Source organism: Poecile atricapillus, chromosome 20, assembly GCF_030490865.1.
Source record: "Poecile atricapillus isolate bPoeAtr1 chromosome 20, bPoeAtr1.hap1, whole genome shotgun sequence".
Taxonomy (NCBI): Eukaryota; Metazoa; Chordata; class Aves; order Passeriformes; family Paridae; genus Poecile; species Poecile atricapillus.
Window position 1 is genome coordinate 2,481,748 of NC_081268.1, and position 16,025 is coordinate 2,497,772.

Here is a 16,025-nt window from a genome sequence, read left to right on the forward strand (position 1 = left end):
CAAACTCTTCCTTTCAACTGAAATGATTAATCTCCCTGAATTACACTTGATAAGGATTCAAGCATGTCATTACTTTGCATTAGTAAAATAATAATAATAATAATAATAATAATAATAATAATAATAATAATAATAATAATAATAATAATAATAATAATAATAGTAACAACATCATCAAAGTACCTTTTGTTGTGATCCCTGATAAGGGATTTGTTGAAGAACATTTAATTTCAGTGCTATTTCATTAAATGTAAAAATGAAACTGAAGAGGTTGTGATTTGTGAGGAGAAAAGTAACTGGGAATAAGAGGTACTTACAGGATCTAAAATGAAATAAACACCCTAAAAGAAGCACTGAAGAACAAATTCTCAGGTTCAGAGGGAGAAACCTGCCTGGAACCCACCCAGGACAAAAAACTAAGAGAAGCTTTTGACTGAATAAAATACAACCAGACAAGGGAAGAAAGCTCCAGAAATGGAGTAAGAAAGTTGAAACAATTACTCCAAACATGAATTTGAAGTTGTGGTCAGTGTTCTCAATCTGTTTCACCATCCTTGGGTGCGTTCCCTTCCCCAGAGGGCAGTGCAGAGGGAGCAGGGAGGGGAGGCAGGGGCTGTCCTTGGCACCACGCTGGTGTCCCTGTTCCCCCTCGCTCCTGGGTCTGCTCTCCTGCAGCTCCTGCACAAGGTTTGTTTTCCAACAGCTTGTCCTCATCTCTATTTGTGGAAGCATTTCACAAACTCCATCAGTGCTTCAGGGAGCTGTGTCTTGGTCTGCATTGGACCAGGAGCTGGGAATGACTCGGGAACCGGCTGGAATGGTTCAGATCCTCCATGTGGAGGCGTGGGAGCTGATCCAAGGTGGGTGGGAAGAGAAAAATGATCAAACAGAAAAGCCTGGATCTCTCTGAATACATTGGGTTTCTCTTAAGCCAGGCTGTATCTTCTCTTTCCAGAACATCTCCCTCACACCTGCCAATGTGTTTTTTAACTTTTAAAATAGTTGGTACAGCTTCCAGAATGTGTCTGCAAGGCTTCCAAAAGTGATAGTTTCCCCAGTAAGAAAAAGAAATCTCTTCCTGAACAAATGCTATCATTAATAACCCTTCATGGTCATGCTGGTCTCCTGTTATCCCCAAAACCCCCAAGAGCCATTCAGTGTGTTCCTGCTGGCTTGAGGCTCCTCTCGGAGCCCAGCTGTGGGACTGGCCCTCAATGGATTCCCAGCCAGCTGGGCTGCTGTGAGCTGTGGTGTCATGGACAGAAACACCCCCTGTTTTCAGATCCCTGAGAGCTTTTCACAGCTGAGTAACTCCAGTCACCAGCCAGGCCACAGCTGCATCGGGAGGGAAAACGCAGAGATGCCACGCGCCTCGGAAAAGTTTCACGCTTGTCTGTAACAGGATGCTCTGGGCAAAGATCAAAAGCCAATACAGAAAAATTAAGACCCATTTTTAAACTCCAATGAAATGCTCAATGCTGCAGGAAGATTTCTAGTCAGAAAAGTGGAGGAAATGCCACATAAAGTGGTAAAATGTGTGGACAGTCCTGCTGAGGAGAGCATTCTGGCATGGCCTGTGAGTGGTACCGGGACAGGGCTTGAAACTCCAAGACCACAGGAGTTATCCTGTATTACACTTCATTCCTCTTGTTAAAACAATAATACAGTTCCGTAGAAATACTGGGAAATCAGGCCTTAATAAAAGGTTTATAATTAACACCAACTTTAGTGGCTATGTGAGCAAAGAGGTCTTGGGAGCCCTTGATAATTCCAGTTGAGGCCTGGATTGATGGTGTGGTGTGTAGAGAGGGCTCAGGGCTCCAAGAGTTTGGTTCTTTTAGGGGATCTTCCCATGGCACAGAGGTCCTCACAGTGACCCATGAGGCTGACAGGACTGGGTAGGGACTGGAGCATCTTTTCCAAACACCTCCTGACCAAGCAGGAGGAAAAAGCAGAGATGGAAAACACCATGAGGTTATAGGATGATATATTAAAAAAAAAAAAAAAAAAAAAAAAATCCATTGAGAAATTATTCCTAAGATTTTATTTGTTGCCATTCTCATTGGTATTTCTGGGAAATTTTCTTTTCATAAATAAAATATATTTTAAAGTAAAATGTCTTGCTTCTAAGTTTTCTGGTGAAACCCAGTGAAGAGCACTGCATAATATCTTTGTAGAAAATAAAGCTTAATTATCTAATAGGCCTTGGATCTGTGCTGCAATTGCAGCAATGGGATGGGTGCCCTGAGCAACAGGAACTGTGCAAATATAGAAAGTGAACAAAGCCACAGAGATTCACCATTTCAAACAAAACTGCTACAGTCATGCAGTCACTCAGCTCTGCCACCTGTGGAATGGAATGTGGTCTGGAGCTGCTGCCTGCTAGAGAGCCTGGAATCACACAGTGCCAGGATGGTTTGGGTTGGAAGGGACTTTAAAGCTCAATCAATTCCACCCCTGCCATGGCAGGGACACCTTCCTCTATCCCAGGTGCTCCAAGCCCTGCTCAGCCTGGCCTTGGGCACTTGCAGGGATCCAGGGGCAGCCCCAGCTGCTCTGGGCACCTGTGCCAGGGCCTGCCCACCCTCACAGGGAGAAATTTCTGCTGTGTTTCTGTCTCTTTGAGCCAATTACTCCTTATCCTGTGACTACATTTCCTGATAAAGAGTCCCTCTCTGATGCTAGGAGGGCTCATACGAGAGTAATTGGAAAATATTATCTATATGTGCTAGATGTTACTGTTCCAAGAGCCTTTTCCTGTAAGCTGCTGGGGGGCCTGGCTGGCTTGGTGGCCTTTGGCAAGATTCTTCTCTGTCCTTTCACTCCTGTTCCCAACTCAGTATCCTGGAACAAGCTCCATCCCAGAACAAGCAGGAAGGTAATCTTGTTAACAGAGGGAAAACACAGTTCCTGACCCTTGAAGGCAGACAGGCAGAGCCCTGAAACTTTTGATTTATTCTTCTTGATGATGTTGGTTGCTTAGCTACAAATATTCTTAATGCTCATAAAAGCCTCTCTCCATTAGTCCTCACCGCTAGGTTTTAAGTCCAGCCACAGTTTATTTTTCTTGAAACCTAGGTGATGAAATTTCTTGTTGCTGTTCTATCCGAGATGGAGAATGCCCTGTTCCCTGTCCAGAGCCTGACAACTGCTGTCAGTACGAGCAGAGATGTCACCCTCCAGCACCGAAGATGGGCAACAGAGCCCAGCTCTGATGTAAGAGCACTCATAAAAAAGGAAATAGAAAGGGAAAAAAAAAAGAGCCAAGACTGATGAACCAAACTGAGCCTGCAGCTCAAGCAGAGCTGCTGGCAGCTCGTCCTGTGGAGCTCATCCGAGGCTACGCCTTGAAACACGACGGCTCTGCCCAGCATCTGCTCCCGGGCGATGTGCGCAGCCCGAGGCTCCCGGGGGAAACCAGCCCTGGGCAAATCAGGCTGGGTGGGATCAGCTGGGACAAGTCTGGCACAACAAGGGCAAAACATCCCCAACACATGATGCTGTCCCCACGGAGCTCCCTCTCCCCATCGCCTGAGGAGCACGGGGCTGTCACCCACAGCTCTCCCGGGCTGCTGGAAGGTGGGAGCGTTCCTTAACCTGAGCAGCACCAACTCCATCCCACCCTGCACTGCCCCTGTGTGAGGGACAGGAAAAGGCCATCAACAGGTGATATGAGTCACTGGGAAATGATGGTCTGGTCTCAGGCAGGGAGAAATAAAATCAGTGTGGAAACAATCACCTCGCAGAGCTGCCTGGAACAAAGGAAGTTGGTCCTGGTTGGAACCTGGGGACAATGGTGGCACCAGCTGTGGGGACAGGGCAGGCAACAGAACCCAAAAGTGGGCTTTTTCCTGCCCACTGAAATTAGAGAACAATGAGTAAAACCTCTGTGGTAGGAAAGGGAAGCAGCTTAGCAGGAACACACAGCTCTGGCACCCAAGTGCTTCCAGTAGAGCAGCAGCGTCCAGCTCCTCCCAGCCCAAACTGGAATTCTGTAATCCCAAAATTACTGGATAGGAAGTAACAGACAAGCACAGAGAACTGTGAGTGCTGTCACATTCTGATGACTAAAAGCTGGAACACTTGAACAGTGAAAAGCACCTTTTAAGCCCGCAGTGCCTCGTGTTTGGTGAGCAGGTAACAGAGGAACGCACTGGGAGTCAGGGGTCTCTTTATCAAACTAATTTTTTAACGAACAACCTTGCAATGATGCCAAGAGAGAGCAGAAAGCTCCCAGTCAGCACTGCTCTGCAATCAGCGATTAATTTGTTGCCCGATGCTTTGCCTGCTGCCCATGACAGAGCTCATAAATCCTCATTTTTATTGATGTCCTGGCCGAGGGGGCATGCTGGAAGAGGCTGGCTTGTGCTGCAGGTGTCCTGGGCAATCACCTTGCAGGATATGACAAACTGCTTAGAGGCTTTTGTTAAGCCTTTTAATCATTTTATCAGTCTAATTCTTGTTTTTATTGTCTTTGCAGTAAATTTATGGCAGCAGTTCAATTTGCATCCTGCTCTTTCTGGGAAATGGAGTGTGAGACCCTCCCAGAGCAGCAGGGCAGAGGCTGTCACCTCTCAGTGCCACAGCCCCAGCAAAACACAGAGTGCCTCCAGTGCCACCAGCAAGCTCCCAGTCAGGCCCAATGGAACTGGGGCCATTTTCCCCTCCAGTGAGGATCCTCCACCACAGTGGAGGGGATGACAGGAAGAAGAATTGTGTCTGTTTAAAAAACAGACAGAAATTTCCTATATGGTGAAGAGGTGGAAGAAGGAACCAGTGCTGGGGAAGGGAGACTCCACTGGAACAAGTTTTCAGCCATCAATATCTGCTGGACAAGTCTTTAAAAGCAATAAAGTCTGGATCTTAACAAGTCTTAAAATCTGGGTCTCCAGCACCTAAAATTGTGACTGAACAGAGCAGTGCCTTTAACATGTTGGTATCCCAGGTGATACAACTCCAAGTTCTTTGAATGTCTCCTCTCAACACAAGTGACAATTGTATCTTATTAAATCTGTCATCAAATTGCAGGTCTCTGAAATGGTGCAAGTCAAAGAGAAGCAAAGCAGGGGGGTGTTTCTGTGCAATACCCAGTGGAGCTGAGGGAGCCTTTTACAGAAGAAAGGTGTTATTTCTGCCAGTTTGAGCAGAAGGAAACTCAGGGAATTACTGAGTGCTTTCTCATCCCACTCACTATCTTCCCAGCTTCCCCAGCACACTCCAGGACAGCCTGGTGAGTGGCTGTGGCAGCTCCAGGCGCTGGGGCTCGGGGATGAGGAGCTCCACGCACAGGGGTCACTGGAGGGAACAGAGGCGTCTCCTGAGGAACTGGGGCTCCCCTTTGTCCCCAGCTCTGCCATTCCACCCGCTCCACTCGCATCTCCCTGGGCCAATATTGGCACTAACAAGGCCACAGGAGGCGGCTCAGCCTCACCAGAGGCTCTGTTATGTGCACAAGCCCCACGGTAGCACTCTTCTCCCGAGCTCCAGTCCTGCCCAGGGACACTTGCTGCTAATTGCTGTGCAGTGGGAAGGAGGATGGTGCCAGGAGGTGCAAACAACCCGCAAGGTGACACGTGCTGCTGCCTGGGCCTCTCCAAACATCACCCAGATCCAACCCTGCTTCATCAGTGCTGCTCAAAAGGACTGAAGTCATGGCTGGGAATCAAGAGGAAGCAAGGAGAATCCTATCAGCTTACCTCTGAGCATTAACACAACCATTAATTACCACTTGCTCATCAAGCTACAGCTTAATGAGAACCAATAGAGATGGGGCCATGACCTTTCCTCCCCCCCTGCACGCTCCTTTCCTTACACCCATGCTCTGAGCCACCATCCCTGCTCTTGCCTAGGGTAGGTGCTCAGTGTCATTGCTGGGACAACTCACCAGATTCACAAATCTGAATGAGGCTTAATGCAAGAATTCCCTGCTTTCATTTTATTTAGGCATTCCTAGCTGTAGATATCACAGAATCCCAGAACAGTTTGGGTTGGAAGGGATCTTAAAGTTCATGTTGTTCCCTGCCACTAAACCAAGCTGTTCATATTATTGTAAATATGCTTTGTTTTTAAGCTTTGCTGTGATTATTGTTTGCTGCATTTATTGGCCAGTGCATGGCTGTGAGGGCTAAGAGGGATTCCACTGCTGTTTAAAGTACTGCAAGTGATACTGGCCACTCTGCAACTTTCGGGAAAAAGGAGATGGGAGGGAAGAAATGTGTTTGAAACCTAATATGGACACAAGCACAAGCCAGATTTTAATTTGAAATACTTTCTTTCTTTTCGACCATATCCTTTTCCGCTGGGGTCTGCAAAGAGCAGAGCTGGACAATCATACGGGAAGCTGGGAGAGACTAACAATGGAGGAGGAGTGGAGAGGGGAGTGGAACCAGCCTGTCTCCTTGTACTCAAAATGAAACATGATAAAGAAACAAATTGCATAAAGGATGACTAACAAAGGCAGCTTTAAAAATCGTTTCAGGGTTAGTCTTCTCAGGTTCACAGCAGGGACAGCAGGAAAGGACATTCGGTTTCACACATTACGTAAATTTTAGTCCATCTCCCTTTCAAGTTCTCCGTCTGCTCCCAGCACGTCCCCAGCCACCCATTCCCCCCGGGACTGCACACAAACACCCCGACCCCCAGGCACGGCCACCACTTTCTTTACAATCACACAGATCTTTTACAAAGGCTTTGAAAAATCTGTGAATTCTGCCTGGCCCCTGTGCACGCTCCCCGTGGATGTGAGGGAATTGCTCGCCTGGTATCCACCGGATCCCTTCTGCAAGAGCATCAGGGCCCAGAGCAAACACCTTCCCAGCAAACCGTGTCCCCCTTGATTCCCGATCCTCCTCTCTGCCCCCGAGTGCCAGAGGGATGGAATACAGAGGTTGGCTCCAGGAGCAGCTCTCCCGACCCCCCCAGGCTGATTCCACAGGAAACAGCACAAACATCTGCAGCACCGAGGTGCCCGACAGAGCTCGGCACAGCTCTGCTCCAGCGCTCCAGCCTTTGGAAATCCGGCACACTGCAAGCAGTCCCCACTGAAACAACGCGCTGGGAGTCTGTTTTCTCCATATCTGTCCCTTTTGAAAAGGCAGTGTATCAATCCAAAAGCTACTAAAGGTCCAGCTTTTCCAGTCTGGATCATCCACCTCCAGAGCAAGCTCACAAAGGTGCGGGGAACACTTTGTCATTGCGGTGCCATTGCACTTTGGCAGATCCTGGTGAAGCACCGAAGAGAAAGGTAAGTGGAAAACTACCAGGCACTTACCCAAGGCTCCACGGGACAGGGAAATAAGACCAGGACAGAAGAATAAGATGAGGACAGAAAAGCAATGCCGAGGTCCCCGGGAAAGTCAGCTGCTCCGGCAGCAGGGCGAGTCCATCCCCCCGGCTCCCTCCCCCGGCCGCCTCTGCCCGCTTTGGATTCAGCTGCTCTGGAAGCGCTCGCGGATTCCCGGCCTGCGAGACTTCCTCTGCAGCTGATAGTGGGGTTATGAAAGTAAACTGACTATTGCCCTTTGTCAGGGGAGGAGGGGGCTGCCAAGCTCAGCCCCTTCCCTTCCTTTGTAATTCAAACCCTTCCTCGAGGCTCCGTGTTTTGGAGGAGAGGCATCTGCTCGCAGCCCCTTCCCTGCTGCCGAGGAGCTCACACCGGTCCTGGCGGAGAGCCAGCCTTGCACACTGAGCTCGGAGTTTACATGACAAAGCAGCTCACTCCTAATTCAACTTCATCCAGCATTTTTCTGTCTCGTACATAATTAGTGCAGAACAACAAACATAGAGGTAAGAAGGGAGAGTTTGAGCACGGGTTGCTCTGTCTGCACCTCTAATTAATTTTAAGATTTCCTCTTTATTTATGCAGTAACTATGTCCCATCACTTCCAAAACATTCCGTATCCACCACATCTGCTGTGGGCACGTGGCCTGGTGCCACTGCCGAACACTGGGGAGGGATGGGAGGAGGATGGATGGATGTGAGGAGGGATGGAGAAGGGATGGCAGGAGCGATGTGTCAGACGAGGGCACATTCCCAAACCTTCCCCAGACACGGCGCTGCTCCCGAAGCCTGTCACTGCAGTGTCAACTTCTTTCCATAGGCAACTGCACCAGGATCGAGCAGCTCTGATCTTTATTACTTCCTGAAGGCAGCTAATCTTTAAAGCTCAAACTATAACTGCTGTCAGCTCAGCTCGCAGCCTCCTTCCATTGGTATTTACAAGTTATATTTTAAATGCTAAAGAAGTCCAGGTGCACGGGAGTTTGTCCACAAACCAGAAAGATGGGAATTAACGCACATTCTCCTCAAATCTGCCTGGAATCTAAATTTTTATTATTAGCCATCCCCAGTACGATAATAAACCCCAGACCCTGACAGCAACACATGGATCTCATCTCCAGTGTAGTCCAATGTTACAATAATCCTCAGTGACCTGGTAAACAGGCTCAATCCAACAGATTCCACTTTACCCTGTCAATGAGAAAGTTCTGGTATATGACAGAAATAAAAGAAAAAAAACTGGAATATTTTGTTTCATTTCCCACAGCCCCCTATGACTCCCAAATATATGTCTGTATTGTTCTAAGACACAAGGAGCTTCTTTTTTTCTAATTACACTGGTTCAAAGTAATTATTCTCATTTATTCTCCATGTACATGAGCATATCAAAATAGGAATTGACCCAGCATCAAATATTCCCTGTTTTAGGAATTATTCCAGCTGCTCGTAACACTGAAGGTCCATGAGAGCCTGGGAGAATGTATCCACATGCAGGCTTATCTCCTCATTTCAGACCATTCATCATTCCTTGCCTGGAAGCAACAGTTAATTTCCAACAACTCAATGTCAGGATGGCAGTTCAATCCTCTTGAGGATTGCCCCAGGAGAAGATTCTGTCCCAGTTCTTCTGCAGCCACTGTAGAGTCAGCCTCTTTTGAAGTCACTCAGTTTGAAAGTGTGATGGAAATAAAGAAAGAGTGAAGATCTGCTGGTGACCATCCCAACTCAAGGAAGGATCATTTCTCCAGAGCCTTCTCTAGGGATTTCAATAGGGACAGAGATTAAGTGTCAGAAGGGACCTTAAAGATCACCCATCTCCATCCCTCCTGCCATGGTCAGGGACACCTCCCGCTACTCAGAAAGGAAAAGTACAGCCTGCCAGAAAATGCTGCATGCCATGGAGAGGATTTCCTAGGGTTTATCATTTTCTCTGGATATAGATTTACACAAATCTTCCACAGAGTAGGAGATACTTCCAACTTAGAGTGGAGGAGAAGGACCTGAGCCAACACCAACAGACTGGACCTTTCTGAAAAGGCCACATCACAGCTAGACCTGTTCCCCAGACATCCCAAACAACAATCCTGACAAAATCCCCAGGAAGAACTCTCAAAGCACAGCAGAGCAGAGTCTTGACATCCCCTTCTCCCCTTTTCTGTCTCTTACATTTATTTGGATTCAGCTTTATCTCTTCATTTTAAGGACTTTCTCACCACATTTTACTGGTGTGGTGGCCCTTTTACCAAGGACAATCTGCACTGAACATTTTGGAAAGCAATGATTGAAGAAGCTGCAGGTAGCACAGCAGAGTGGCTGATGAGCCATCTCTGGAAATCAGAAGGTGTCTAAAGAGGGTGTTTACAAGTAGAACGCTGCTAAAAGTCTGCCTTGGTTGCAGATAACAAGGCTGAGACAATGACAGATTTCCTTCCTCTGGCAGCCAAGAGCAGCTCCCCGTGATTGCCTTGCCGTGTTTATCCAGGATGCTGGGAGAGAGCAGGCACCAAATATGCAATTAATTGGCAGTTTGCAAGAGCATATTGCCTAAAGATAAACAGAGTGGGTGATCGTGCCGTATGGAAAATGGCTGAGTGCTGCAGATGTAGTGGTGACCCAGTTTTAAAAAAAAAGAAGTTTTTTTTTTGTTCTCTTGGAAAATAAATGTACTGAAATGAATACTTTTCTTCTTTTTGCATGGTCCCTCTGGCCTTTGAATATTTTGTGTGTGTAAGCCATTCCAGGTTCTTTCTTAATCTGGAAGTACATAGTAAATTATGAATTAGCTGAAAAGTTTTCCTGCTGACATGAGAGGAGCAGGAGGAACTTTGTGACACGGAGTTAATGGCCTTCACTCTTCACACAGGGTGTTGTGTGAGCAGGAGACATCACTGCTGGGTCTAAGTGGGAATCAGGTGATGTGAAAGGAACAGAACTGCCCAGGACAGTGGATGTGAAGATCAGGTCCTGAGGGAGGAATGTTTTTTCACAGAATCACAGAATGGTTTGGGGTGGAAAGGACACCTCCCACAATCCCAGGTTGCTCCAAGCCCTGTCCAACCTGGCCCTGAGCACTTCCAAGGCTGGGACAGCCACAGCTTTATGGAGGATCTGGACCAGGATCAGGGGCCTGGCAAATGGAGAGTGCTGGGAGCCAGAGGGACAGGCTCTGGTTTCCAAATACAGATATTGTCAGACAAAAAGGCACAAAGATGACATGAAACCCAGAGTCAGGGAAGGAAGGAGATATGGGAGAAGACTGAATGCTACTGAGGAGCTCAGGATAGGATACACACTGTGGAAAATACAGAGGCTGGAAAGGGAAGGGGAAAAGCAACCTGAACGTGATGCTGCTCAAGCTGGGAAGCTGGAGAGACAGAAGAAGGGATATCTGTGACACGATCAGGGCAGCAGCACAAAAGCTGAGGATCAAGTGCGAGGCACAAATGCTAAAGAGAGAAGCTCTCACTTTCAGGAGACAGAATTCATTAGGAGGAAAGTCCTCGATGTAGAATTTCAGACCTAATGTTCTGCAGCTCCTGTGCACAGCAGCAGCAGGCAATGAAAATCAGTGCCCTCACAGGACAAAAGGACATTTTCCCCTCTCGTTTTTTATATTCAGTGCTATAAAACTCAAGCCCAAAGCATGTGACAGATCTCTCACTTCATTTTACTGTGACCACACTGACCTTACCAGCACTGATCAGATCCAACAGGAAAACAAGCCACGACCTGGCAACTTCTTTGCAGGGACAATGCACCGAGATTGTATCTGGCCTGACCAACGTGATGACACCAAAAATGCCTTTACAGGAATTCCTGATGCCATGGGGAGATTGTTACAGCAGGCTTGGACTTGTGTTGCTGGATCCTCTCCCAGAACCTGGGCCCAGGCTCTGAACAGAGTGGATGGGGTGCACTGCAAACTCCACAGGTGAGGACCTTCCTTCTTTTCCACCGAGGTGATTCCAGGTGAATTCTTCATGCAGGACTCAGTCCAGATTTCCTTTGCATTTCCCCAAAGGCCAGGCCTCAAGGAGGAATTGGAACACCAACACAGGAGCTTGGTGTTTCAGAAGCATAGCAAAAATTCAGCAGCTTTTTAAAAAATCTTTTTCTTTTAGATCAAAGTTTCTGTATTTGGGTACCTAAAATTAGCTAGCAAAATAAGTGACATTTTATTCAGAGATGCAAAATTTCCATTGATTTTAATGGATTCAGCATCCCAGAAAACTAGGCCACTTATTTATGTACCTACATAAGCATTTGAATCCCTAACTTGAAGGAGCCAAGTTTGTAAATGATGACCTTATGTTTTAAAAATCATGAGACAACTCTGCATGCATCAGTCTGTTATTCCCTTTATTTCTGTCAGCAAGGCTCATTCAGAGGTAGATTTAAGCTGTAAAATGTGCCTTTAAAGTTTCCTGCAATAAGGTCTCCTCTATTTAGCAAAACACTTAGGCACAGCTTAATGTCTTCCCGAAGAGAAGCACTTGAGTGAATCAAGGCTAACAGCTTCCTCACAGCCCTCCTTGAGATGAGGAACGAATCTCTGTCTCCCCACAGAAAATTGCTGATCCTGATGGGAATGGCTCAGCAGCCTTGAAGACTCTTTCTGCTTCATCACTTTACCCTAGGAACAGACTAACACTGCACAGTGCTTGGGGCTACAAAGCACAGCAAGGTACCAACACTGAAAAAACACTCCACAGGTGTTCCAGGCCAGGCTGGATGGGGCTTGGAGCAACCTGGGACAGTGGAAGGTGTCCCTGCCCAGGCAGGGGGTGGGACTGGATGACTTTTAATGTTCCTTCCAACCCAAAGCATTCTGTGATTCCAGGATTCTGCAGGGATGTGTGTTTTGGGCAGAGCCAGGGTGGAGGAAGGGAAAGGGCAGCAAGAAGCAGCAAAACCCCAAGCAGGAGGTGTTCCTGGGAAGGGCAGGTGTAAAGCAGTGAGGCACCATCCCTTTGCTGCTGCAAAACCTCAACCTGTTCCTTATTTTGTAACTTCTGTTAATCCTGTGCCACTGCATGCCCCTCACTAAATTGCCATGTGGCTGCTTAAGGAAAGAGCTGCATAATTTACCTCTGATTGTTTCAAACACTTGGCAGGAAACAATAGATAAAAACTGACAGGACCTTCACAGTTAACAATGAAACTTAATGAAGTGAAATACTGCTCAGAGAAATATTGTGACAGGTGTCCATGGATTCAAATAAAAGAAAAGATGCGGTGGGGTAGATTGGGCTCTGCAGTTCTTCAGCCCTGAGTGTGAAGAGAAGTCACCAGATCTTCATTCCCTCTGTCTGAATTGTGTCAGGCTGGTTTGCTTACTGAATGCAACTTTGTGAAAGCACACAAGTTAAAAAATTTCCCATAGAGGAGCTGAAATGAGTTGAGCTCCATTCTGCCACATTTACACATTCCTGCAGCTGTTTCCAGCAGGAGTTCACCACTGGAATGACACAGACCATGGGAGGGAAGCAACGGGGGAAAACCCTGAACCTGGACAAACACAGGAGCAGGACTGAGCTGCCAGCAGCAGCATCTGTGTGCAGGTTCACTCGGGGGCTCCTGCCCAGCTCGCTCCTGAAGGCACTGGCAGGATAGGGAACCTCGGGAGGAAGAGTTACTGCCACTGCAGACAGCCACAGGCACTTTCTATTTTCCTTTATCTTACAAATTGCAGCTCAGAGCCTGAATTATTCAGAGCAGACTCCAGCGACAGCTCCTTGGAGCAGGGGGGACCCAGACACAGATGGCAGCTGCAGTTCTCCCCTGTGCAGGTGTGTCCCCATTCCCAGGGGCTTTGGCTGGACAATTAGCACAGTTTATTAAGCAGGCAGGAGGCAGCGAGGTGGAGCACACAGTGCAGAGGGGGGAACCTGCCCCTCTCCTCAGAACAGAGAGAGGATTCTGAGATGAGCTGCAGCCAGCCCACCCTGGCAGGGGACAGACCCCAGGATAGATTGGGCTGTTTTATTCTGGTGTCACCCACTGGCTTGGCTAAATGACATTAGAACTCCGAGGTCTAATGACCAAAAGCACTGCCAGGGAGCTGTTCCCTGTTGATATCTTCCTGTAGGCAAGGTACAATTGTCTTGGTGTGCTGTGAGGAGGTTCTGTGCACAGAGCAGGATCAATAACTTGATGATAAATCTATCTATATCTATATCTATATCTATATCTATATCTATATCTATATCTATATCTATATCTATATCTATATCTATATCTATATCTATATCTATATCTATATCTATATCTATATCTATATCTATATCTATATCTATATCTATCTCTTTATCTATATATCTATATCTATAGCTACACACTGCTGACTGTGACACAGCTCTGTGTCACCCCTCTGGTTTCTGGCTGCTTGGTCACCCTCCATGCTGCCAGCCTCCTTCTGCCTTGGCCACAACAGAGACATTAGGTTACAGCCTTCCCAAAAAATCACGGGCAAACAGAGCATCTGGACTTTCAGGCAAGTTAAACACTGGGAACTAATTTGGTTTCCATGGTGAAGGACTGCGAAGTTTCACTTACCCTAGGAAGAATGGGAGGTTTCCATTTTCTAGCCTCAGGTAAAAGTATAAAGAAAATTACATCTGGCTGGGAGTGGAGACAACTGACTGGGAGAAAACTACAGAAGAAAATGAAGGGGGAAATGGTGCAGCCCCAGCATCACTGCCTGGGTAACACCAGTGTGATGCACCCTGGCCAAATTTTTGTTATTACCTGTCCAACTCTTTTACACAAGTCAATAAAGGACACCCTGACCTATGATGGGAATGTGCTCCAGCAGCTCAGAGGGAGCAAACAGGCAAATCCCTGGAAAGGCAGGAGAAGGGAATTGTGGTGTGTGGAGCCACGCAGGGCTCAGAGCCCTGAGACCCCTCTGTCCCAGCCCCTCAGGCCCTGATTCTCTGCACCAGTGGCCACACTCTCCCTCTGCACACAGTGAGTTTATCTGCTCTGGACAAACCTAGAGAGGTGACATTTTAAAAAGCATCTGGTCTGCTCTCAGCAGTCCCTTCCAGCACCAGGATGCAGCATTCCCCACTACTTCAAGCTAAAGCTGTTCAAGGGAATGTGAGACGTGCCAGGCTCTGTATTTCTAATGGGAGCTGACACTGCCAGCACTGGAAATCAGATGGGAAGAAGTCCTCAGACAAGGAAACTGATTAAAAAACATAACTGACAATGGCAAATAGCTTAAAGGATTTAAAACCCCCAAAATTAAATCCATCCTCAACCCAAAAATAAAACACACAGAAAATCTTTACTTTTATACAAGTCAAAGTTAATTTAAAGGCAAGGAAATAAATACTCTAAAGGTCACGTGGATCTTTCACATATCCATATACCTTGATAGTCAAGGCTCTGTTTTCAAACTGCACTTGAAATGAATTTAAAATTTACTGATGTTTCTGGACTCATTAAACAAGAACTTCACAGGAGAAGGCAAATAGGGGCAACTGGATCAGATCAAACATCATTTTCTGGGTGGCAAGAGGGAAGAATCCTCCTGCCTGGAACCCTGAAAAGACACCATGAATTCTTTGGAGCAGCTGCTCTGCCCCGAGGGACCTGCAGGCCAGGCACCAGAGGCTCTGGAGATGTGTCTCCACTGCCAGGTCCAGCTCCCACAGGAGCAATGTCCCACAGGCAGGTGAGGTTTGGGACAGGCACAGCCTGGCCCCATGGGACAGCCCCACTGCCTCCCAATTCCCTGCATGGCACAAACATTCCCACCAGGAATGGCACCTGTTCTGTCCTGGAGTGTGTTGCTGTCTCTGGGTTAACCAGAACTTATGTTCCATTCACAGAAGAAAATCATTCTTTGTGTGAGAAAACACACAGCAGGCTGGAGTGTGACACTGCTGTTACCACACCCCAGCAAAGATGAAAGAAACAATAATAATAGTAACCAAAAGTTTAAAAACATCTCTATGCATATTTCACTGTGACAGAGATTTGCATGTTCATCTCCAAAACTGGGTGAAAAGAGTCTTAAAATATTGTTTTTGCTATTTTAACTGTAAATACAGGAAGCTTTTTCTGTCTCTACCTACTCAATGACACCATTTCAAGACTTTTTTCTACAGTTTCGTTACACAAAAAGGGGAAAAATAGAAGGAAGGAAAGAAATAAAGTCCTGGCTTTTAACTACTGAAAACTCAAAGTAGTCAAAGTTATAGAATAATTCTATGGAAGTGGGGGATGTTATTAGCATGGAATGAATCAGAGAAGGTTCTGGAAAAGCTGCACAGGGCAAGTGCCCCTGAGCTGTGGCTGGAGCCGAGGACAGTACTGAGGAGGGAATCTCTCTGAACCAAAGCATTTGAAAGCTGCAAACAACCTGGATGTTCAGTTTGGTGACTCACAGCTTGTGGCAGCCCATAAAGACCTTTGTGTCTGCTGGGACTGTGATTAATCTCTCAGATACAGCCCCAAAATCAAGGTTTCAAAGGCCCCTGGCTGCAGAATTAGTGGGGAATGAATGTCTCAAACCTGCCCCTCCTGCAGCCAAAGCTGCCTCTGGCTCCGAGGGAGCCTGGATGGAGAAGGAGCTCCTGGCACATGCAGGGGGACTGTCCCTCACCTGGAGAACCTGGGCTGAGCCCAGGAAGGAGCTCAGCAGCTGGGAGGGATCAGGGCACTGCAATTCCTGCACTCATTCCCTGCCCAGAACCTCAGCCTGAGCCCAGAGCTCTGCTGCAGCCACCACAACTCG

General features: G+C 47.2%; 1 protein-coding gene across 7 annotated transcripts in view; it reads right to left on the reverse strand.

Moving 5' to 3' along the window:
- DAB2IP (DAB2 interacting protein) overlaps window positions 1-16,025 on the reverse strand; it is a 163,947-nt gene that overhangs the window by 61,227 nt on the left and 86,695 nt on the right. Inside the window, exon 1 of one of the 7 annotated variants that reach the window (XM_058853454.1) lies at window positions 7,271-7,395. The exons of the other annotated variants lie outside the window; for them this stretch is intronic. The gene's annotated coding sequence lies outside the window, so the exon portion shown is untranslated. Of the gene's footprint in view, window positions 1-7,270; window positions 7,396-16,025 lie in introns of those variants that run through there. 7 annotated transcript variants of the gene reach the window in all.